Source organism: Bradysia coprophila (assembly GCF_014529535.1).
Source record: "Bradysia coprophila strain Holo2 chromosome X unlocalized genomic scaffold, BU_Bcop_v1 contig_20, whole genome shotgun sequence".
NCBI lineage: Eukaryota > Metazoa > Arthropoda > Insecta > Diptera > Sciaridae > Bradysia > Bradysia coprophila.
In genome coordinates this window covers 1672365-1697284 of record NW_023503307.1, presented here as the reverse complement: position 1 = coordinate 1697284, position 24920 = coordinate 1672365, and the positions used below count along the sequence as shown (strand labels likewise).

The following is a 24920-nucleotide window of genomic DNA, read 5'->3' as shown; positions in this document are numbered from 1 at the left end:
TTTGTATCACATTCATGTTTTATGGGTACTTATTTGTTTGAATTGCCTTTCAGTCAGCTCGTTTTCAGTAATTGACTATCACTTTTTTTATATCGTGGAAAGAGGTGATGATGATGTGATGTCATGATGATGATACGTATTGCCAGACTTTCTGTTTATTTTATTCAATTAGTGAGTTTAACAAGTCAATTAAGAGGTAATCGAGAAGGTGGATTAAGTGCGATTTTAATGAGAGATGCGTAAATCAATAAATTTGATGATTCTGTGTATATAACCTGTGTTGATTTAATAGTATGAAAAACAGAGTCTTAAACGTAAGATTTAAGCGGCAATTTCGGGAAAATTTATTAATGAACGTTTAACTCAACCAGTTGGTAGATTAAAATCATATGCAGTAAAGATGCGGAATGCGGATTTAGAATTCGATTTATGTGAAAAATAATAACGATTTGAGTGAATTATTCGATGAACGAATATGTTATGTTGGGATGTACGTAATAAAATTTATCACAGCAATCCTAACTGATAGGAAATAGCCATAAAATAGTTTCTGTGTTCAATAAACAGATTCTGTGTTCGATAAACAGTTTCTGTGTTCAATAAACAAATCCTGTGTTCAGTAAACAGATTCTCTGTCCAGTAAACAGATTCTCTGTCCAGTAAACAGATTCTGTGTCCAGTAAACAGATTATCTGTCCAGTAAACAGATTATCTGTCCAGTAAACAGATTATCTGTCCGAGTAAACAGATTCTCTGTCAGTAAACAGATTATCTGTCCAGCAAACAGATTATGTGTCCAGTAAACAGATTCTCTGTTCAGTAAACAGATTCTGTGTCCAGTAAACAGATTCTGTGTCCAGTAAACAGATTCTCCGTTCAGTAAACAGATTCTCGTCCAGTAAACAGATTCTCTGTCCAGTAAACAGATTATCTGTTCAGTAAACATATTTTGTGTCCAATATACAGTTTATCTGTTCAATAAACAGATTCTGTGTTCGATAAACAGTTTCTGTGTTCGATAAACAGTTTCTGCGTTTGATAAACAAATTCTCTGTTCAGTAAACAGATTCTCTGTCCAATATACAGTTTATCTGTTCAATAAACAGATTCTGTGTTCGATAAACAGTTTCTGTGTTCGATAAACAGATTCTGTGTTCGATAATAACAGTTTCTGCGTTCGATAAACAGATTCTCTGTCCAGTAAACAGATTCTGTGTCCAGTAAACAGATTCTGTGTCCAGTAAACAGATTCTCTGTTCAGTAAACATATTCTCTGTTCAGTAAACAGATTCTGGTCCAATATACAGTTTCTCTGTTCAACTTAACGAACTTTATTATTCAAAAAAATACAAATGACGAATATAATAATAATATTTCACTTGCCAGTAAGTGTTTAGCCTAAGGACGGCTTTTCAACTTAATTCAGCGTTAATGTGTTAGTTATTTATATAAATGGCGACTGACGAGCGAGAGGGCGAAAGGAAAACTAGACAAAAACCTTTTCTAATACTTGACTTAACTTAAAACTAAAGACTACAACTGACAGACTTAATTTTACAAACAGGAGGATTAACTGGTGAGATTCACTGTTCAATAAACAGATTCCTGTGTTCGATAAACAGTTCCGCGCCGTTCCGAGTAAACAAGCAGATTCTCTGTTCAGTAAACAGATTCTACCTGTTCAGTAAACAGATTCTCTGTTCCAGTAAACAGATTCTCTGTTCAGTAAACAGACCGTTCAGTAAACAGATTCTCTGTTCAGTAAACAGATTCTCTGTTCAGTAAACAGATTCTCTGTTCAGTAAACAGATTCTCTGTTCAGTAAACAATTCTCTGTTCAGTAAACAGATTCTCTGTTCAGTAAAAATTCTCTGTTCAGTAAACAGATTCTCTGTTCAGTAAACAGATTCTCTTGTCGTTCATCTTTCAGTAAACAGATTCTCTGTTCAGTAAACAGATTCTCTGTTCAGTAAACAGATTATAAGTTCTTTTGTCACATTACATAAATGTGTACTATTGTATTTCCCCCAGAAGGTAATATCTGTTTCAGTTTTCTGAACATACAGTTAACGTCAGTGAAATTTAGACATGTTACCTCAGATGTTTTTCAGCTGGTCTTTTTATACAAACAAAAGTTCTTTCATATACGGGGTTAAAATAGTCACATGCGTATGTTGTTGGTAAGAACGTAAAGTCGTAAGAGTATAGTTTTGTTTATTTGACCAGCTGAGAAACAGCTGAAGCAAATTCATGTCTAAATTCCACTGACGCTTACTGTACGTTCTGATAAGTTGCAATTTTAGTTCTTTTTTCTGTTGTATTAACAATATTTTAAGAGACGTATGTGATATACGAGACTAGTGTCTGGTCTGTACCAAATAATTCCAAAAAAACATTGGTGTGAAATTTTTGTGTTTTTTTCATTTTGAAAAAAGTAAATAAAATCCAACAGAATTTCACAGGAAGAAAAATTTGTCTGTTTAAATGTGTTCATGAATAATGTGATGTTTTTTTGCTGGTGCACCATGTCGTAGACTGTCGAAAATTTTGCCATCGCAACGACAAAATGTTCCAGCATTGATGTGCGACTAGACGAAAAATGTTTCATGTTTTATCGTTTCACAGTGCAGACATGTTCTGTGAAGTTATTTCCGCGGTGGGTCAATCGAAACGGCGTTTTTCTTTACATAACCAACAAAAAAAATCAACATAACAAAATTAAACCAAAATTCATTACGCATACAAAATTATGCAACTCGCCCGGCCAATACCAGAACAAAATGTAAACCATTTTTGTTCCCATACAATTGATAAGTTCAAATCGCATAAGGAGGTTAACGAGTAATTTATATTCTAATCTGAATTCTGAAAGAATTCAATGTCCATTGAATTAAGCTGAAATAGGATAGAAGCATTTTGTTAACATTTTTATTCCAACAACAATGATCGATAATAATGCTGTGCAAATTTTGAACCACACCAATGCAATATGCTTTTAATTAAATCAACAACAGCAGAAAAAAATTTATTCGAAGCTGGCATTCAATTTCATTCGATCAAAAGAGAGAAGATAAGTTCACACATGAGCGGTAATTAAAGTTCAAAAGAACTCGGTGAGTGATTAGGTGTATGAACCATGATTCAATTTAAATTATAAAGAACTAATTACAACCGCCATGACCGTAAGCTCATTTAACTGTGAGTTATTAATTGATAGATACGACAGAAATGAACATAAAAGAGTCGTATGGAGTAACAACTGGTGGTTTGGTTGTTAAATAAGAATGAAATTTTAATTGCTTAATTGTTTAAGGAAAAACTAATGAAATCCCAACGTTTAGAAATCGCAAAATCCATCTGTTGTCGACAATATCAACAATAAAAATGAGCTCTAACCCACGATAGATGTGGTTTTTTTATATAGACGAAAGTGAATGTTTAAACAGTATGAAGATAAAAGATTTTTTAACGAGTACATTAGCACAGATTAATATATATTGCAAAACTAAGTCCGTTGTGAAAGGTTAAGGTTAATGAAGACTACTGGAAGATAATCTCTTGTTGTTTTTGTAACAATTAATTTGCCAATAGACCGAACTATCCAGTCGTTTTTCTTCCTATTATCAGATAAACTGCACGAAGAACTTGAGAAAAAATTAGCGCAAAAAAATACGTTTAATTTGTCGGCGTGCGCCACAAATTTAAAGTTCACAGCAACCTGGTTCAGTTCTAAAAATTAATTGCGTCGTTATTGTCATCGAACATTAAAGAATTGAAGTTAATCGCTGAGTTAGATACGTAAATTACTGAACGAGAATATTGAGGATAGATTTGTCTATATCAAGGGGCCTGACTAAAAGAATTAGGTTGAGGCCCTCCGTGCGTGCTAGTCTACGCTAGTAGAGCGGCTTACCTTTAATAAAAAAAAGAGTAATTATACCTAAGAGGGAAATCTTGTACGAACGAAATTTGGTCCCAACATGCAGTTTGTACAAGATACACATTTCCGTATATTTTACACCAAATACATGTATGCGATGACCATTAATTCGCCGTTTGATGAGTTCAAATTTGCCCTCTTAATTAAAGGGAAACACAGACTCATATCCAATATTAACATTTCGCATTTCATGTTGTGACCCAACATATTTTTACGTAATTTGTTCGAAAATTTTCTCTCCTAAAGGTATAATTTACTCTAGGGGCTGATGTCATTGTATTGAAAACAATTTTACATGATGAGGTCACATTGGATAACATGGATTCGGATCTACTAGAATGTTAAGCATATCATCCATTGTATAATTTCAACAAAATTGAGATATGGTCGGAATTGTTTTCTTCAGATAATCCGCATCTCAACTATCAGCGCCACAATTCACGAAATGAAAAAAAAAATCATTTCCTTCTTCGACATGAAATGAACTTCAATGCAACCATAAATAGGTAAAGCTCTTTCTCACTTTCGTGTTCGTATGACCTCCAAAACTGATTTTAATTGAAAAACAATACAACAGTCAACAAATGTAGCTGTATACGAACGGGCCGAAGTATATTAAATGTTTTTCTACATAAAAAATAATATTCAGAAATATGAACGTGGAAGCCTCGAAATTTTGCTAAATAAATTTTATATTTTTCGTTGACGTCATATGCATTTGAGATCATGAATATTCGTGTGTTCGTTTCAAAAGAAGTCTAAACGATTTCGAGGAAATTAGTTTCGTCGTTTTATTGGCAAAATTAGCTATTGATTATGTTCAGGCCGATTATATTCTTTCCAATAAATATTCAAGGCAATCCAAGTATAAGTTATCGTTACCATCAGTCCGCTTGTACGGTAATAAATGGGCACGTCAACATCAGTAAACTTCTTGTTCTACATTGAGTAAAAATTGTTTACATTGGACTGTTGTTTGAGTTTGCTTGTAACATATTTTTATCGGAATGAAGAACGTCTTGTATGAATCAGACTTGTGGTCAGAATAAGATATTGTTAGTCTGTGTCCTTAAGATCGCAAAAGCATCTGGGACCGATGTTATTTTACAGCCAAGAGAGTCATGATAGAACAACAAACATAAACCACACGCAGTCGAAAACAATCAATAAACAAAAATAACAAATAAAACGAAAACGAGTGTTTTTACCAACAAAACAAATATAAAAAGCAAAATGAATAAAAATGTTTTTAAGATGCTAAGTAGCACGTGTACGGCGTAATTATACAATAACGGAATTAAGTACATAGATGATGTTATTCTGTTTTGTTAAATGATTTTAATTGAAACACGTTTTTGTAATGAAATGAAACGTTGACCAAGCCACATAACATACAAAATTAAATTTCCAAAACTTTGATTCACAATAAATTCATATTTATATTGCCTGTTATACAGTTCAAGCCAAAATTTCTTCATCAAAACTGTCACCTGTGTTAGCCGACGCTAGCCGCTAACGCTTCTTCATAACTTGCGATTACAGTCACCGTAGCAAAATATAAAAATAACCGTCTCTCGCTGGGGTTAGAAGTGAATGTGTGTGATTTGGTTTTTGGTTTAATTTTTTTTGTTTCGTTTCGATTTTCAATTATAGAGTTCAGGAAGAAAGAGTTGAAATTGAGCATGAAAATTTTTATATTTAATTCGGTCAGGTAAGAAAAGCAAACAAAACTTACGTGGTCTCGGATGGCCGGAGCCGATGTTTGTTCGAGAATGCGCAACTCAATTTCTAGTCCTGGATTTCATTGTAATTCCTTTCTGGCATTAATTCATAATTTTCTTTGATGATAAAACCGATGTAATCTTGAGACAGAAAATTCGGCGATAATTTCGTCCTACCGATTCCCATTCCAGTTAAATTTTCACAATTACCTCGTGGAAATTCTTTCGGGCTAACAATTCGCGGACCAGAAATCTTGGTGCCACCTGAGCCTGCTTATCGCTATCCGTTAGCCACGGCCGAAACGCAAAACGCAAACGATCTGGACTCCTGTGAATGTTCTCCCGTGTGCGAGCTCACCAAAAAACACCCGAAACTCTAGGCCAGTTGTGGCGCCACTTGCAGAAGACTTTTGATCTTTCAGTGCATCCCTTGTTATTGATGATTCCCGTATCGATCGCCACCAAGCCACATGCTGTATGTCGCGCGATTTCTTCGACCAGCATTTCGTTCGATCAGAATTATCGTTGAAATTTGAGGTCTTTCCGCGTGGTGTCATCCACAACTTTTTCCTCTTCCAATGGTGGTACACAATGTTAGTTATTGTTGCCGTTGTGATTGTTTGTGTGATTACTGACATGGTTGTTTGATATTTTCTGATTTGGCTTTACTGCTTTGAGGTGGCTGTGGTGGAGTGAGGTTTGCCAATGTCGTTTAACGGTGGCTTGTGATTTCTGAAAGAAAACAAAAATAACATCAGCAGGGTGCTAAATTGAATAACGCTCGTGTGCATTGCATAAAAGTTATAATTATTGCGCTGGTGATTACAACAAACAATCAAGACGTTGCTTTAGTCTCTATTCATTTCTTTAATAGGTATTCCCTTCCGACATTCCAACAACCGTGTATACATTAAAAAGAGTACAAACTGAAAGAATTCTTTACGAACCCTAAATTATATCAAACAATAAAGAAATATGGCAAAACTTCGATGTGAAAAAAACCTAATAAAAATGAAATAGAATAATTTCACTAGTGATATCCGCTACCAACGCAAAATAAACTTAACAATTCAGTTGTCTCTATTGCTCTCCATAATTGTTCTATTATCGGCATGAAAGAATAAAAAATAATGCACGGAAATCACTGGTTATACCATTTTTATATGGCAGGTAGTGTACATATAGATAGCAAAGAAAAAATCGACCAAATCTTGCGTTCGAACGTCGATGTTTTATTGACTTGGTTTAGTTCAATCACATCCTCATGAAAGCCAGACATAAGATTTTTGTGAAAATCATTAGCTGAAGACTTATTTAATCGTTTGACTGATTTGAATATTTACTCTTTCAATTGTGTATTACAAACTCTGCATATATATATGTAACCATTAAATTGTGTGTAATTTATTTCATTTATTCTCCGCGTACAATGTATAAATGAATCATCACGAAATAATATTTTTAATCGATTCGGTTGACTGATTTATTGTACAGACGATTGGTTTTGTAATGTAGGCGTACTTTTTTCATATACATAATAGCTTTGTATGGACGCAAGCATTCGTCGAATTAATTAATTTTGCTGTTGGGCCAAAAAATAAAGAAAACTTCACACAGCACAAGTGTTGTAAAGAGACGCAACACAGACTGTTTGCTGCTTTCGAGAAAGATGAGACGTGTAGGCGATAATACACTTATTATGACGCATGTTTCTCAACAAAATGTGTAATTTATTTTGTATTAATGGACCTACTTTATAAACGAACGTGTGTTTAATGATGTTCATATTTTAAGGAAATATGTAATCAAAAGAATTAAACTTTCAAATCAAACATTCCAACGCGGATCTTTCTCTTTTACTGCCGTTGGATACTATATTTATCTCTTATTCGTAAAAAAGCGAAAGATTTTTTGTTCAAGTACTCGAAGCTAGAATAGCACACACACAAATATTCGTTATAAATCTATGCAAGGCCATATCAATCCATCATAAAGCCCCGCATGAAACCTATGTCGTATCGCTGCACTACCTTACGCCAAAATTTGTTTGTTATGGAACTTATGTCTTTTGTAACGACAAGTAGGGTTTCTATCCGATTACAGGTAATGATTAGTCGGCTTACATGATACAGATTGGTATCATCATGAAGGTTAACCGGTCACACAATTGAGTAAATTTTTAACAAAAATGCCATTTTTATAAAACTAAATCTATTTCGCTACGATGCACGAAACTATTTTTGGGAAAACATGTTCGCAGATTTTCCAACCTTCTTCCCAGGATTTTGCCAAAAAATATTATCGGGAAAATATGAAAAATTATTGGAAAATGTTTTCTAAAAATAGTCCCTGTCTATGAAGTAAGCTGCCGAAAAATGTACATAATGCCAAACGTAAGTCTACAGAAAAAATAATATTCTGCGCCTCAGGTAATTGTAACAGATATGACCGAGAACATTTATGACCATATTGAATACTGGTTCAAAATACTCCTCGTCCTTGCATAATGTATATGTCCGGAAAGATGCGATAAGTGAGTGGAATGATGGACATTGGACATGGCCTGTAAAAGACAGGATGACCATCATTCTCTAATATGCAACTGCATTCAAATTGCTTCTAATGATGCGGAACCTGACCTGATCTGAAAACTGAATAAAACTGATTTCAGATTCCAGGTAATCAAATTTCGTGGCATACCTAGTCAGATTAACCTGAATTTGGTTTTTCATCCAGTACTTCCTGGTCAGATCCAACTAAAACAGATTCACGAAACCTAAACTTAAATAGCTCGAACTGACCTGAGTATTAAGTGTTTTTAATTATTTCATTTTGCATACAGATTCTCCAGTACAACATTTGACTTTCCGGGTTTACAGGGCTTATTTATGAGAATTTCGAATTTCAATTCTAAAAATTCTGAAAAAGTGTAGAGAAATTCCGAAAAAATTCTGAAATTTGTTTATTAAAATTCTCTAACATAAATCAAGTCCTGCACTGTTCCGATCTGAGAATTAGTTTCTGTGTAGAGAATTAGATGCATCTTTCGATTGATTTTTAATTTAAAATGCGGTTCAAAAATACCACATCTCAGTCTCATCTCAATCACATGGCGTCAGTGGCAAAGAAGTGATCGACCTCTAGAAAGTTAGTCATATCTTTTTGCATTTACATACATTGCATACATTTAATGAATGATCAACGAAAATGAATAACAACTATTCATTGTGCACGTAGGATTTTTCGTTGGAAGCTGAGTGCTTATCGCTTCTGATAGCCAAAAAAACATTGTTTGAATTAGACTATGACTGAGCATAGGACATAGAGGCATTTCGATGCCTATGTTACCAAATACCTCAACTAACATTTACTAGAGCCAGGGTGACGATTCTCGTATTTTCGTAACTCAATGTCAAGTTACGAATTCTTAAAGTTACGAACGCTACGAGAAGCTACGCCCAGAGCCTATTATTGGTAATTAATTACTGACAGAAATACTGACGTCACCGAAATTAATGATAAAGTGACTGACAAAATTATCGAAATTACCGACAAAAAATTCCAGGTAATTCCTGGTAAGAGCATACGAAACACTGGTACTTCATTTACTCTTCCTACTTGCAATTGTACTTCGCTGGATAGAAACAGTGTAACAAAATGAGATTGTTGTTCGCTGTAAAAACTATTTCATTCTGTAAAAATTCTAAAACAAATTTTATCATTCGATGGTGCGAAGCAAAATGTCAAGCATATCTTGCCTTACATAATGTTGGTAATTTGACAAATAATAAAATCTTTTTTTCATTATCACTAATACCTAACTGACTGACAAACCGCAATTTTTCGTTGTAAAATGCAAACAGTAAACTTCGAGGTTAAACTCATAAAACTGTAATCATTTCAATATTCACGAAAAAAACACACAGAATTCAAGTTTTTATCAACGAAAAATTATTTGAAATTTATTTTAATTACACTTTTTTGCGATAAAATTTGTTATGCATGAGGTCAAACGAAAAGCAATGAAACCAAAAATAAAGCAAAACGAATTGTTTGAACTTCGATACCACCGATATTAAAAAAAACAACGTTTTTTTTTGTATATATCGAATTTACACCCAAAAAATTATCAGAACGAATTTGATAAATAAAATTTATGGCGAAAAAGAGAGACAGAGAAAACCACCACGTATTATGATGATTAGTTTCTTTAGAAAAAAGTTTAATCATCTGGTTCGTAACTGACACTTATTCCGTTGTAATGCTAATGTAATTTTTGCTCATGCACACACTTACTCATTCAAAAAAATATATACAAAAAAGACATTGGTTATTCTCCGATGAGTCACCGGTTTATTTATAAATATTTGTATCACATTCATGTTTTATGGGTACTTATTTGTTTGAATTGCCTTTCAGTCAGCTCGTTTTCAGTAATTGACTATCACTTTTTTTATATCGGTGGAAAGAGGTGATGATGATGTGATGTCATGATGATGATACGTATTGCCAGACTTTCTGTTTATTTTATTCAATTAGTGAGTTTAACAAGTCAATTAAGAGGTAATCGAGAAGGTGGATTAAGTGCGATTTTAATGAGAGATGCGTAAATCAATAAATTTGATGATTCTGTGTATATAACCTGTGTTGATTTAATAGTATGAAAAACAGAGTCTTAAACGTAAGATTTAAGCGGCAATTTCGGGAAAATTTATTAATGAACGTTTAACTCAACCAGTTGGTAGATTAAAATCATATGCAGTAAAGATGCGGAATGCGGATTTAGAATTCGATTTATGTGAAAAATAATAACGATTTGAGTGAATTATTCGATGAACGAATATGTTATGTTGGGATGTACGTAATAAAATTTATCACAGCAATCCTAACTGATAGGAAATAGCCATAAAATAGTTTCTGTGTTCAATAAACAGATTCTGTGTTCGATAAACAGTTTCTGTGTTCAATAAACAAATCCTGTGTTCAGTAAACAGATTCTCTGTCCAGTAAACAGATTCTCTGTCCAGTAAACAGATTCTGTGTCCAGTAAACAGATTATCTGTCCAGTAAACAGATTATCTGTCCAGTAAACAGATTATCTGTCGAGTAAACAGATTCTCTGTTCAGTAAACAGATTATCTGTCCAGCAAACAGATTATGTGTCCAGTAAACAGATTCTCTGTTCAGTAAACAGATTCTGTGTCCAGTAAACAGATTCTGTGTCCAGTAAACAGATTCTCCGTTCAGTAAACAGATTCTCGTCCAGTAAACAGATTCTCTGTCCAGTAAACAGATTATCTGTTCAGTAAACATATTTTGTGTCCAATATACAGTTTATCTGTTCAATAAACAGATTCTGTGTTCGATAAACAGTTTCTGTGTTCGATAAACAGTTTCTGCGTTTGATAAACAAATTCTCTGTTCAGTAAACAGATTCTCTGTCCAATATACAGTTTATCTGTTCAATAAACAGATTCTGTGTTCGATAAACAGTTTCTGTGTTCGATAAACAGATTCTGTGTTCGATAAACAGTTTCTGCGTTCGATAAACAGATTCTCTGTCCAGTAAACAGATTCTGTGTCCAGTAAACAGATTCTGTGTCCAGTAAACAGATTCTCTGTTCAGTAAACATATTCTCTGTTCAGTAAACAGATTCTGGTCCAATATACAGTTTCTCTGTTCAACTTAACGAACTTTATTATTCAAAAAAAATACAAATGACGAATATAATAATAATATTTCACTTGCAGTAAGTGTTTAGCCTAAGGACGGCTTTTCAACTTAATTCAGCGTTAATGTGTTAGTTATTTATATAAATGGCGACTGACGAGCGAGAGGGCGAAAGGAAAACTAGACAAAAACCTTTTCTAATACTTGACTTAACTTAAAACTAAAGACTACAACTGACAGACTTAATTTTACAAACAGGAGGATTAACTGGTGAGATTCACTGTTCAATAAACAGATTCTGTGTTCGATAAACAGTTTCCGCGTTCGATAAACAGATTCTCTGTTCAGTAAACAGATTCTCTGTTCAGTAAACAGATTCTCTGTTCAGTAAACAGATTCTCTGTTCAGTAAACAGATTCTCTGTTCAGTAAACAGATTCTCTGTTCAGTAAACAGATTCTCTGTTCAGTAAACAGATTCTCTGTTCAGTAAACAGATTCTCTGTTCAGTAAACAGATTCTCTGTTCAGTAAACAGATTCTCTGTTCAGTAAACAGATTCTCTGTTCAGTAAACAGATTCTCTGTTCAGTAAACAGATTCTCTGTTCAGTAAACAGATTCTCTGTTCAGTAAACAGATTCTCTGTTCAGTAAACAGATTCTCTGTTCAGTAAACAGATTATAAGTTCTTTTGTCACATACATAAATGTGTACTATTGTATTTCCCCCAGAAGGTAATATCTGTTTCAGTTTTCTGAACATACAGTTAACGTCAGTGAAATTTAGACATGTTACCTCAGATGTTTTTCAGCTGGTCTTTTTATACAAACAAAAGTTCTTTCATATACGGGTAAAATAGTCACATGCGTATGTTGTTGGTAAGAACGTAAAGTCGTAAGAGTATAGTTTTGTTTATTTGACCAGCTGAGAAACAGCTGAAGCAAATTCATGTCTAAATTCCACTGACGCTTACTGTACGTTCTGATAAGTGCAATTTTAGTTCTTTTTTCTGTTGTATTAACAATATTTTAAGAGACGTATGTGATATACGAGACTAGTGTCTGGTCTGTACCAAATAATTCCAAAAAACATTGGTGTGAAATTTTTGTGTTTTTTTCATTTTGAAAAAAGTAAATAAAATCCAACAGAATTTCACAGAAGAAAAATTTGTCTTTAAATGTGTTCATGAATAATGTGATGTTTTTTTGCTGGTGCACCATGTCGTAGACTGTCGAAAATTTTGCCATCGCAACGACAAAATGTTCCAGCATTGATGTGCGACTAGACGAAAAATGTTTCATGTTTTATCGTTTCACAGTGCAGACATGTTCTGTGAAGTTATTTCCGCGGTGGGTCAATCGAAACGGCGTTTTTCTTTACATAACCAACAAAAAAAATCAACATAACAAAATTAAACCAAAATTCATTACGCATACAAAATTATGCAACTCGCCCGGCCAATACCAGAACAAAATGTAAACCATTTTTGTTCCCATACAATTGATAAGTTCAAATCGCATAACCGTGACAAGGTTAACGAGTAATTTATATTCTAATTCTGAATTCTGAAAGAATTCAATGTCCATTGAATTAAGCTTTTGTATCGAATGGAAATTGAATGCCAGCTTCGAATAAATTTTTTTTCTGCTGTTGTTGATTTAATTAAAAGCATATTGCATTGGTGTGGTTCAAAATTTGCACAGCATTATTATCGATCATTGTTGTTGGAATAAAAATGTTAACAAAAATGCTTCCTCTTTTCAACATAGTGCAACCTAATGCCCGGCTACTATAGACGACTGGCTATAAATAAATAAAACGACCATCCCGCGACGATGAAAGATATGAGTTTCAATGTAATTCGGAAAAGTGTAATATTTGATTCCTAAAACTCTTACCATTTCTTTCGTCTTCTCTGATTTCACTAGAAAATTGAAATGCTTTTCAGCACATATAGTTGTCTATTAATTGTCGAATGATTGATGATGTCCTTCGATTTATAAATAATGAATGTGTCGATACGGTTGACGGCTTTACGAAAAAAGTGATGCAGAAGTGAGTGAAATTACGCTCGATATTTGCAGTTAGATGATACGTTCTCAGTATTCGCATTTTAATGTTTCTATGCGTTTTTGAGCAGAAAAAATAATCACATGGTACCATTTAGCAGAATAATGAAAATATTATTATTATTAGACGTGTAACGACACAGCAACGTGGGAAGACCAATTTCATTTATTTTTGTATATTGTATTTACATCGACCTACATATAAAAACTAATCACATGGTTTGATTGCATTTTATTGACTTAAATAATTGAATCTCGATTTTAATTGGAAATTAAATTTTATTTCCATCATCTGGTGTGTTTGCTTAGTATTGCCGGAGGAATAAAAGAATTTGTCGTTAAAAGTTGCTCATTTCATTATCGAAATTATGAAAAAATAATTAGTTTGTGGAACATGTCGGTGTCGGATATAGATTTACTATTTATATATACGCAACGTCAACCTCAACATGTTGTTATATAATACCGAGGAGTATGTGATTCAGATTCTAAACAAAATGCAATGAAATATTTTTTAATTCAAACCTTCGACGTCAAACCCACATTTTCTGTTATAGAAAGCAGCAAAAAAAAATGATTAGATAAACATAGTCTCAGTTGTACACATATACTTAAAAACCAATTTCATGCACTTGCATTCACCAACGACTATAAACTGAATGCACTATTCTATGTTACAGAGCATAAGATATTATGTTAGAAAATCTTACAAAGTAAACAAACATCATCCGCGTACACATATGAAACGTTTGTGTAAACAAAATTAAATATACAAATAAGGAACGGGCGAAAAGTTAACACAAGCATCAGAGATAGCATGGAGTATGGAGTTTGCGCTGCGCTATACCATTTGCGACACACAGCCAAAGAACATATTTAATTTTAAACGATTATTTTCAGTTCGAATTGTACAAGTGCAATGAACCAAAAATCATAAAAATATCAGTTACAGGTTGAACACAGCTAATCTGGACATTGTTGCGACCGATTTGGACTCATACTTATGTGTCTAATTGTTATGAACTTACAGAGGACGTTAACATGCATGAAATGGAACTCTTTTCTATTTGTCGCACCGACTAATCCTTCTGAAATGAGGATCAATTGCTGAACTTATCTTTCTGCTTTGACTAAGTCAACATAAACGGACCACAGGTTTAATAGACTTATTTCAACTTGCCTGTCATAATTGACGCTCAAATGATTTTTTCAGTGACAATAATGTGTGACATAATCCGAAGAAAAAATAAAATCCGAATCATATTTCGATGTGTGCGGACTTGTGGACATACCACACCAATATGTCTTCAGCCGCATACGAGAAAATAGAAATGTAAATAAATATTTCATTTTCGAGTCAAAACAACTTGTAATTCCTGTAAAAACCGATAAAAACAATGTCATTTCCTACTTCGAGTAATGCTCAACGCACATATATTCACTGGCATTGTGTTAACTGTTAGTCTTTCTAGTTGGTTTAATATGGTTGGAGCTATATTAATGCAGCTGACATCATAATATTATGTGGTGCCAGTGTTTTTTTATTCAATTAAAAACATCATTTTTTTCAGAAAACAAAAACTATTGCCGGTGTCAAGTTTCTTCAATGATTCGATGAAATGGAAGTTTTTATTTCGAAAAGGCAAAAAAAAAACAGTTTTTTGTATAGCCCAAATTCTTCACTTTATGTTATGAACTACCATTTTTGTGGGAAGTATAGGAATACTAAAGGGATTCATACGCCAATTATGCAATATATCAATGGATGAGAAAATTGCAGGCTGAAGATAACATCCCAGAAGTGTTCTATCAAGAAATCGCAACAATAAAAACTCTAAGAATAGTGAGAGGCAAACCTTCAACCACAGCACTGCTTATAGCATGAACATAAAAAATATTCGGAGGATGATGAAATCACATTAGGCACTTCGTTTCTTTCGTGAAGAGAGATGATTTGTTTCGCTGTATGAGTTAAAACATACAATACAAACAATCATAAGCTGTAGCTCACTGACGCCTCCACATTTCACAGTGTGCCTCCAAAGTTGACACTAGTCAATTCAGTGTTCATGCTAGGAGTAGTGCTGTGCTTCAACCCATTGCTTACGCAAAGTGGTATGAGCCGTAAAATAGCAGAAACTATCTTTGGGGGTTTTTAAAACTCGAAAAGTGACCTAGATTGACCTCAAATTTTCATTTATGGTTACTATGTTCAGGTAAATTTAGGTCAGGTCAAAATTGATTGCTCAGATCAAAAAACATGTTCAGGTTACCTGAATCAGGTATTTGGCCATGTTTTTAGGTATACCTGACATGTTACTAGCTTTAGCTCTGCCTTGTCCCTAGGTAGCATCGTTAAATTTACGTAAATGTGGTCAGAATGTTTAGACCCGTTCGAAATACTGGGGTCTTATAGGTTTACGCATACGTTTGTAACACGTCGAATTGGACTCCCTGAGTAAGGGGAAACCTATTGTGGTTGCCCAGAGATGCCAAATCAGCGAGAAACAAAATGTCCGTCCATCTGTCTGTCTGCATGATGACTTGAGTAAAACACATCCGATTTCTAAAATTCTTTTATTCCCGTTTGGTAATGTCAAAAGACAGGCTAAGTTCGAAGATGGGTGATTTCGGATCGACGCCTCAGGAGCTGGGGCCCAATAAGTGCTTCAGGGTTTTTCCAAGATATATCCGGACTTTAAAAAGCTACACTCATAAGTGATACGTCAAATGAAAGGTATTTACAATACCGATCGACAAAAAAGAGTTTATGGAAATCGGATGACCGACTCGTGAGTTAGACCACTTGGTGTGAACCAGGTATATGGCGCGAAGCAGTTTTTGCTTGTAGGTCGGCCAAATTTGAACATATTTCGTCTAATTTCACTTTGTTAGATAGGTATTTACCGTACCAATCAGGGAAAACAAATTATGAAATTCGGTTCATCAGAGCGTGAGCTAGGTCTCTTGGAGTGAGCTCAAATCCGGCTACTTGGCCGTACAGTGAACGTGGAGTATTTTGTTAATATCTCAAGCAAACTTTGACCGAATTTCATGATTTTTGTTTTGTTTGAATGGTATTGACGAATGTATTTTAGTAAAAGTAATATATCTTGGGAAAAATGGTACTTAGACAGGTTCTGTTAACAGAGAAGTAACTGGTTATGTGTCTGTGGTTGCAGGCATCAAGTATGTGGACATCTATATACAGCTATATTTAGCTATATACAACCATATATAGCTCTTTTCAGCATATTTATCTGTAAAGTCATCATTTATAGTAAAATATAGGTAAATTTGGCGCTATAAAGCGATTCATATAGGAATTTGCCTCCGGCAATTTCTTTATGCATGATAACAAGGCAAATAATGTAAGTGGATTTAGGGCTCATAGCTTTTCAGCAGCGAGGAGAAGGAAGTGAGAGAGATGATGAGTTTCACATTAAAGGTTTTTGATACGAATAGGTGTTTCATACGGGTCGGCGTTAGCTAGGCTTTAATTTGTGATGGTTTTTCTGTACCATACACTTCAATTAATTAATAAAATTTTATTTTCATTGTCCCGCGTTCAGATACTAAAAGCCAAAATAGATTTAGCTTATCACTTGTTTAATCTTTCTTCAACCGTAACGGTTGTAAACGTAAAATTTTCTTATCTCACCTCTTTTTCTTTTATTTAATTTACGTCGAATTCCTTCACAAATAATTGTATGCACAAGATATCACAGATTGCACTCATGGTAAAACAATATTCTGTATTTTAAACGTGTCGTCGACATATTAAGCAACTAAATTCAACAACTGGAAGAGACTAAATTGCTTTATTTCCTGTTTTCAAAAAATATTATTAATATTTCACACAGACTATTCCCTTAAATTTGACATCATCACATAACAAAATTTTGTCCGTCACTCGCATTGTTCAATATGGACTTCATTTTAATAACTAATAAACAATGGAACATCGGATCGGAACAATATTTATTGCATCCTGAATGAAGCAATAAACAATTGAACATTTGTCGGCATTAAGAAAAACAAATATATCCAAAAATATTAATGACCAATACTCTGTGCTCATACATGGGATAGGACACGATTTATATCGTTAATTTGTGTTTACAGTTTAATGTCACAAATTAATTGAAATTACTAACAATTTAATTAAGTAATTACGCTATGCTGTGGACACATCAATTATTGTGCGATGTGTATATCTCTATTCTTTTTGAAAAGCTAATATTGAATTGTAAGTAAGTAAACGTCAACAGCATAGCCGTGTTTTGACGATACTTTGTTGCTGCTGTTGCTTTTTTTTTGGTTAAATTATTTTCACGCATTAATTTTTACTACAAAGAACTGGGAATTAAATGTGAAACATTATTTTATTGAGGGTGCGTGCATGTTAGCGTGACGCTGGTTTCAATAATCAAATTTAAATGCACAAGAGGGTAAAAACGAGGGTAAACTATGGTGCTGTATGGAAGTATATTACGAAATTTGTGTTGGATAAATGTGTAACACATAGTTGCTGTTATGATGGAGGCATTGAGGGTGAGGTTTGATCGTATATAGAAATTCATATACATTGACTTTTGCTTTCATTTTAATCTGAATCTATATTACATGACGTGCTCTACTAGCTGTGTTAATTGGTGTTTTAAATCGGATGAGAATATATTTTTTTTTTTTTTTTTTTTTTTTAATCCACAGGAAGGCCATGCCTTCGTTTTCTCTGATAAAGTTTTATATCGATGTTGTGTTGTATATTCAATTTTAAATATATTTTTAGACGAAAGATTGCCAATTCACTGATTAAAATTCATATAAAAATGGAATGTGAAATATATTTTTTATAGTTTTCGTTCAAGTTAAGACTTTTAATCGAAACCGGTTGATTTTTTTGTCAGATTTTCGTCGACTCTTGATTTAAATTTAGAAATTACACTCAAGTTTTGAAAGGAATATTTCATCAGACTGTACAACTAATTAGAGACCGATATTATTCGGTACACAAATCGATTCGAAACTAAATCCTCTAACGTGACCCGTAACGACCATTAGCAAATTTTATTCGTCTTTTTCGTCTAATTTGCTAGCACATTCTAATTGAATGTGTGATGTTGTTGATTAATATCAAGTGTGTGTGCATATGTATCGAACTGAGAGAATATGCCCCGACACAGCGTAAACAATTCAATTGCTAAAAATAATTGTGTTCACTGCATTCGAAAAATGTGTGGAAACACACAATTCCACATCAGTTTTTTATCAATTGTGTATGTGTTTTTTTTACGGAAAGTAGGAAGGTCTGCTGAAACGATTTCCATTTCCGACTGTAATGCATCAGTACAATATTTGAACTGGGGCGATTTAAATATTACCAGATAGTTGCTCTGGTTTTTTTTTAAAGAGAATTTATGGGCATTTGGAACGTTGAAACCGACTGAATGTCAATATACTAACAATCGAAATGCCTATTCGCAGGCGCCAGACAAGAGCATGGGGATGCTATAGTGAGATTCAATATTAAGGTTCCACTTTCATGCTTTCTCTTCAGCTGGTCTTTTTGTTATTTTAATATACATCTCCCTATAATCTCTGGTCTCTTTCTCCACAGGTACGATTAAAACATGGGCCCACACACTGACCACCTGCGACCGAAAGGAACCTTAGTGTAACCTTAATGTTGAATCCTACTGTACTCACAGACTCTGTCGAAAATATTAACTCAAATGTATGGAGTTATGTGTCAAGAAAGGACTTCAATGTCTTTTTTTAAACGCCACCTATAGAAGAATCCGATTTTTCATAGTATTGTCTCGGTAATTGTTAACAGCATCTTTACAATCTGTGGTGCAGGGATGCTGTATACCTGTGAGAAAAATTTTTTTGCTGCTTGTTTCCCTGTGTTCGTGCTCGTTGATCTGTCCGGCTGTTCGTTTTCCGTTATGGGTATGACTGAGGTGAGAATTTTCCTCTTTTTTAGTTGTATTACGATTGTGATTATAGTGTGTTTGTATCAGGCGAAGAGTGTCGGACGAAGGTTTTGTAACGGAAATGTGCAATTTGATGTTTTGCTTGTCGACATGAGATGATCAATTATTCGATCAAAAGAGTTTTATTTTAATGCCATTTAGGACCTACGTCCAAATATTCTGACGATGTACACACTTGTTGTTCAATTGTACAAGTCGCCTGTATCGATGGCACATTTAGGAGACCTCTATGGACTGTTTGCCACCGGCTGATGAGTAGCAGTTCTTAGAGCTCCTAAATGACGAAACAGGTTGTCTCTGTTTAGAACTTGATTTCATCAAGATCACCTTCTCCTTAACGGAGTCCCATGTATAGGCTCCAACGAGAGTTCTTGTTTGTGACGGTTTGTGACATGTCGTATTATACTTAAATGGTCCGTTGCCAATTTGCAACGTTAAAAAACTGAGTGAATTTGTGCACTCCCTGACTGGTGTATAGATAAAATACTCTTCTAGGAAATGCCAACATTTCATAAGTAATTTATCCACTTGCGCCACATTCTTCAAATATTTTTTTTGTAAAACAATCTTCTTTTCTTTGGATTCCTCGATTTTTTGCAATCGATTAAAATTAATTTACATTGATACGACACAACGTTTTCCTTATCAAATGTGATAAAATGCAATTTTATCGTAAAAATTGATAAAAACAAAATATTTCTGATAACGAAACCTAATCGCAACTAGCACCGGCTCATTTAAAAAAAAAAAACTTTTATTTCTCATGTTTGAATAGTTGTCAATGTTCAGTTTCACTTCTTCTACCGAAGCTTCCTCAAAACCATAATTTATAATTGCTTATCGTGTAATGTCAACACACGTGAGCCTTATTATAATAATTATCTTCAAGTCAGCAAAATTAAAAAGAACGGCGACACGTTCAATTTTTTTTTTATTGATTTTGATGATCATGTTAAACAATAATACATTTTCAGCGTACGGTAATGTCATCAGTAATGACGAGATTGATTTTTATACGAACAAGAAATCTAAAATTAAATTTTAATAAATGAGTCTAGTCGCTAACATTCCGCTCTTGACCTACAAAAGGTCCAACCATTTCTTTGCCGGTAATATTTTTAGAACTGACTGATTTATTATTTATTTTATTGAAGTTACATAATTTGAGAGCTGAACACGAGCCGAACATTTTTATCGGAAATAAATCAGACTTGTAACACATTAATGGAAACTAAATCGAAATGGTGATATGGTGTACCTACAATTCGTACTGCTTCGTACTGTAAAGCACTAGAAAACAATTTACATTTATTGTTCTTAACTCAGTGACGAAATGTTGAACTTTCGTTGCCCTTATTAAGAAAAATGTTGTATGCAACCAGGTGAAATAGTATTTTATATAACAAGTGATAAAAAGAGGAGAAGTAGAGTTTTCGTGTGAATTTTGTTGATCCGAGGTGTAGCCGAGGTCAAAAAACACACGAAAACGAGACTTTTCCTCTTTTTATCCCGAGTGCGGTTTTCGACGCATGTAACATGTATAATCATTTTTCATAACGAAGAGACGAGTCAAAAAAGTCATTTTTTCCCCTCCGCTGAAACTTCGGAATTGATGCCTTTGATGTGAAAACCGTTGTGTTCACTTCGGATAAAAAGTTGGAAATTGCACTTTTTCTCGCTACCCTCTGGCCAACCTTTGAAATGCAATTTCCAACTATTCTTCCCTCGTTGAAAAATAACTGTTTTTGTTCAAATGAAACTTGAAAGGTTTTTTGCTTGGGATCTTGGGAATAAGAAACCAGACGCACAGACGTTGCTTTTGTGGGATTGCGAATTGGTACGCTGTTCTAATTTATTTCATAGGTTTGATCACAATTGGCTGCAATAACTAATAATGCAAGGACTAAAAATCGCCCAATAACAGCCCCGGAATTAAGAACAGACTACAACCATGGTCTATTCACTTCACCTTAAATTTCGTCACAAAAACAAGCCTATAGGATAAAGTGGGTGGCAGCACTTTGGCCTATCGTGGGTCTGTTGTGCATGGCAATACAATGCCAAAACATCCAAATTAACCAAATTCTTCCTATTTTTTGATTCTGCAATTCTTTTCCCTATGAAGAACCGGAACAAATTTGCTTAATTACCGTATGTCACTGACGTGGAAAGATAAGAGATCGTTGTTTGGATTTGGCCGCGAAATGGACAAACAATACATCAACCCACTATAAATATAATAAGAAGTTCAATGTGAAGCCCTATAGTCTCAACATAATATTTTTTTCCAGTTAGCATACAGTCATATAGGTCTAGAATATACCATAATTTTTTAGAATAATAATTGTTCTACCATTGTGGGTGTAACTTTAGTCTAGTAGCTTGAAAAAGAAACTTTTGTCGAAAATAATTCAAACAATAGCTTAAGAAAATTGTTATCTGAAACGGAAGCACCAAACAAACTGTTTGCGAATATGGGTGCGTTATCATCATGCACTCTTTGAAATCAGAAAATTTAATGCAACGTATGCTCATATAGTTCCAGTCGATTGATACTGGTGAGACCGAAATCAACACCGATAAAATGTCTAAAGAATATCGTGCCAACAAATTGACTTATTTATGAGAAAATATTGATCTACAATTCAATTGCAAGGCCGAATCAAGATATCTGGTTACTCAATTGACTATACTTTTACAATGTAAACTACATTAAGATATATTAGATAGTAATCGAAGCTTGTTAGCGACGATTAATTTACGAGTAAAATTATGAAATTGAAACATATATATAATAACGATCATTCTGCGAATCATATCAACCTATCGTTTTACTGATATTTTGAAAAGAGGAAGAATGGCTATGAGAAATCGCGGAGCCAAATAATGTTACCGTAGAATAATGTTAAGGGGAACCCAAGTAACACCTGGGAAAGACAGAAAAAAACGAGCACCGAAAACTCACATCTGAAATGTATAATAAATTATTGTTTCCATAAAAAGCGACCAGGTGTTGTTATAACATTTGAAAAATAGATTTGTCGGTATAAGATGAAATCAAACATTCCAATTTCCGACACCTATATATTCTATTCGTATAGATATAGTTACCTAGGACCATTTTTTGTGCGTTAACAGACGATATTCAACACAAACATCATAAATCGGATTTCTATGCCACACTAATCGTCTATTCGTTAATTTTCAATTTCAAACAATTGATAGGATAGATAGGATTTACGTTTATACAAGAACCGCTGACCCTAGGTTACAGCTGTACCGTGAACTTAACATATGAACGAGTGAAGTGTGAATTTGCTGTAACATTACTTTTCTGTTATCATCTGTTACAATAGTAAACGTCGTTCGAACAGAAACGGAATATCCAACAGAAACGGAAACACAAACGATTTTTCTTTGGCAAACCTACATTGTTGCAAAGAAAAATTGTTTATGTTTCCGTTTGTGTTGGACATTCCGTTTCTGTTCGAACAATCTTATTCCCTAATTTCATGAATAAACGACCAGATTTGACTGAATAAGGTTCTTATATAACAAAAAGGATGTTGTAAAAAATTGAAATAAAAGATTTTAAATCAATCGCTTGGAAAAACTGATAAATCAATTGAAGTAATAGATCCGACAGTAAAATTGCTGATGCGTTTGTCGTATCTGAAAAGTTTACTCACTGTCAAATATGTGAAACATAAACAAAACTTACCCCAGAGACAAAGAAGACTATTGACGTATAATAACTGGATGTAAGGCGGTTAAACGTAAAATGCGAAATGCGAAATCCTTTGTAGTTATCCTAATCCGTTGACAAATCCAATGGAACAAAAGAATTTGCTGTATTTCGCTTTGTTATAGTTTATTGAACACAAAAACCGCAACCGGCTGACAAAAGAAAATTCTCGATTTCAAATTTAAATGTAAAATAAACTGAAATTTCGATTTTTTTTATTTTTCTTAAATCTCAAATGCACCCAATAAAAATCACTGACTTTTTTGATACAAGTTATTTTTATAACACTTTTTTTTCCTTCTCTTTAATCCAACAAAAAATTGCAAAATGTTATTTTTATCGTCCAAAACATTCAAACCGAAATTTCGACTTCACGAAATTCAAAAAAATGCGTGTAGTTCAACTCAAATACCCGCTATCACACACAAAACTGACGTCATATAAAAATGATATGATATCATCAGCCGCGGATAATTTTCAAAAACTTTTTTTTAGAAAGAACCAGCGAACAAAACAAAAACAATGCTGTGTCGTACTTTCAAAGACTCTTAATTTGTAATTGCATCGACTGATGAACACGGCAAATAATAATAGCACATTCGTTTCGATTATTTACATCACTGACAATATTGTGTATAGATCTCGTTAATATTATTTATATACACTCGTTTCGAACACTGTTGGTTAACGAATGAGTTTTTCTGCTGTCGCGGTTGTATGTTGATGATTTGAATGACAGCTGCTTCGGCGGCACACGTATATTTTCGTTGTAGCGTTTATGGCTTGGTGATTGGATGAATACGTTTTATGTATAATGGCTGAATTGTGTGGGAACTGCATTCGGTATTTAACACATTGAAATTAATTGCGGCCTGTCAACTTTCGGCACCCTGGACTTTACTTAAATAGTCGTGGAATGCCTCCAAATAAATTTCTAAAAATCTAGAATTTAGTTTTGGATTTTTAGAAATTTATTTGGAGGCATTCCTAGACTATTTAAGTAACTTCCAGGGTGCCGAAAGTTGGCAAGCCGCAATTAATTTCAATGTGTGCAGTTAAAAGCAAAGTTCTGAAAGAACAGGTTCAGACAACCACGAAGGCGGTTGACACCAAATTTTATAAACAGATAGTGGGAGAAATCAACTTGAAGAAAATATTTTTCTCGAAAATTCAGAATTTTGTTTTTGTTAAATTCCATTTTACATATAAACTTCGCAGCCGTTGACGCTATTGTGTGTCACCGCCTTCGTGATCAACTCAGGGTTGGCTTAACCTGTTCTTTCAGAACCTTGGTTAAAAGTTCGTTATATTAACTGCTGTTAATATCAATTTATGACGGAGTTATTTTCATGAAATTTCTTATGAGAGTCACTAGTGGGTATCTAGGAGCTACAGGTGCTCCAGTAATTATATTCCCTCAATTTAATTTTTGTAAAATGACAAATAAGTATTTTACGCTCATTTTTAGACGTAAAGGCGGATTTTATTGTCAGAGATATACCCCTTTTTAACAGATTGGGTATTACGTCGACTATTACTTTATTTGTTTTAAAACGTACGTCTGCTACTACGTACACATTAATACCTTCTCGTTTTATTGTTCTATAAAATTTAATTTACAACTCATCGTTTATTACTGTTAGTTACTGTTGATAACAGATACCCACCATATTTTAGAATAATTGTCGAAACGAAATATCTTCGATTATCTAATTTTCTCGCTTTAGCGATTCTAAAAGTTGAAATAAGTACTTTCTGGTGAATATAAAAAATGAAAC

General features: G+C 33.8%; 1 protein-coding gene across 4 annotated transcripts in view; it reads right to left on the bottom strand.

The window, feature by feature from the left end:
• LOC119068835 overlaps positions 1-23862 on the bottom strand; it is a 37716-nt gene extending 13854 nt beyond the window's left edge. For 2 of the 4 annotated variants that reach the window (XM_037172620.1, XM_037172621.1), the window contains exon 1: positions 23119-23862. The gene's annotated coding sequence lies outside the window, so the exon portion shown is untranslated. The remainder of the gene's footprint in view (positions 1-23118) is intronic. The other 2 variants (XM_037172622.1, XM_037172623.1) reach the window with 2 other exon arrangements.
• Between the last annotated feature and the right edge of the window lie 1058 nt (positions 23863-24920).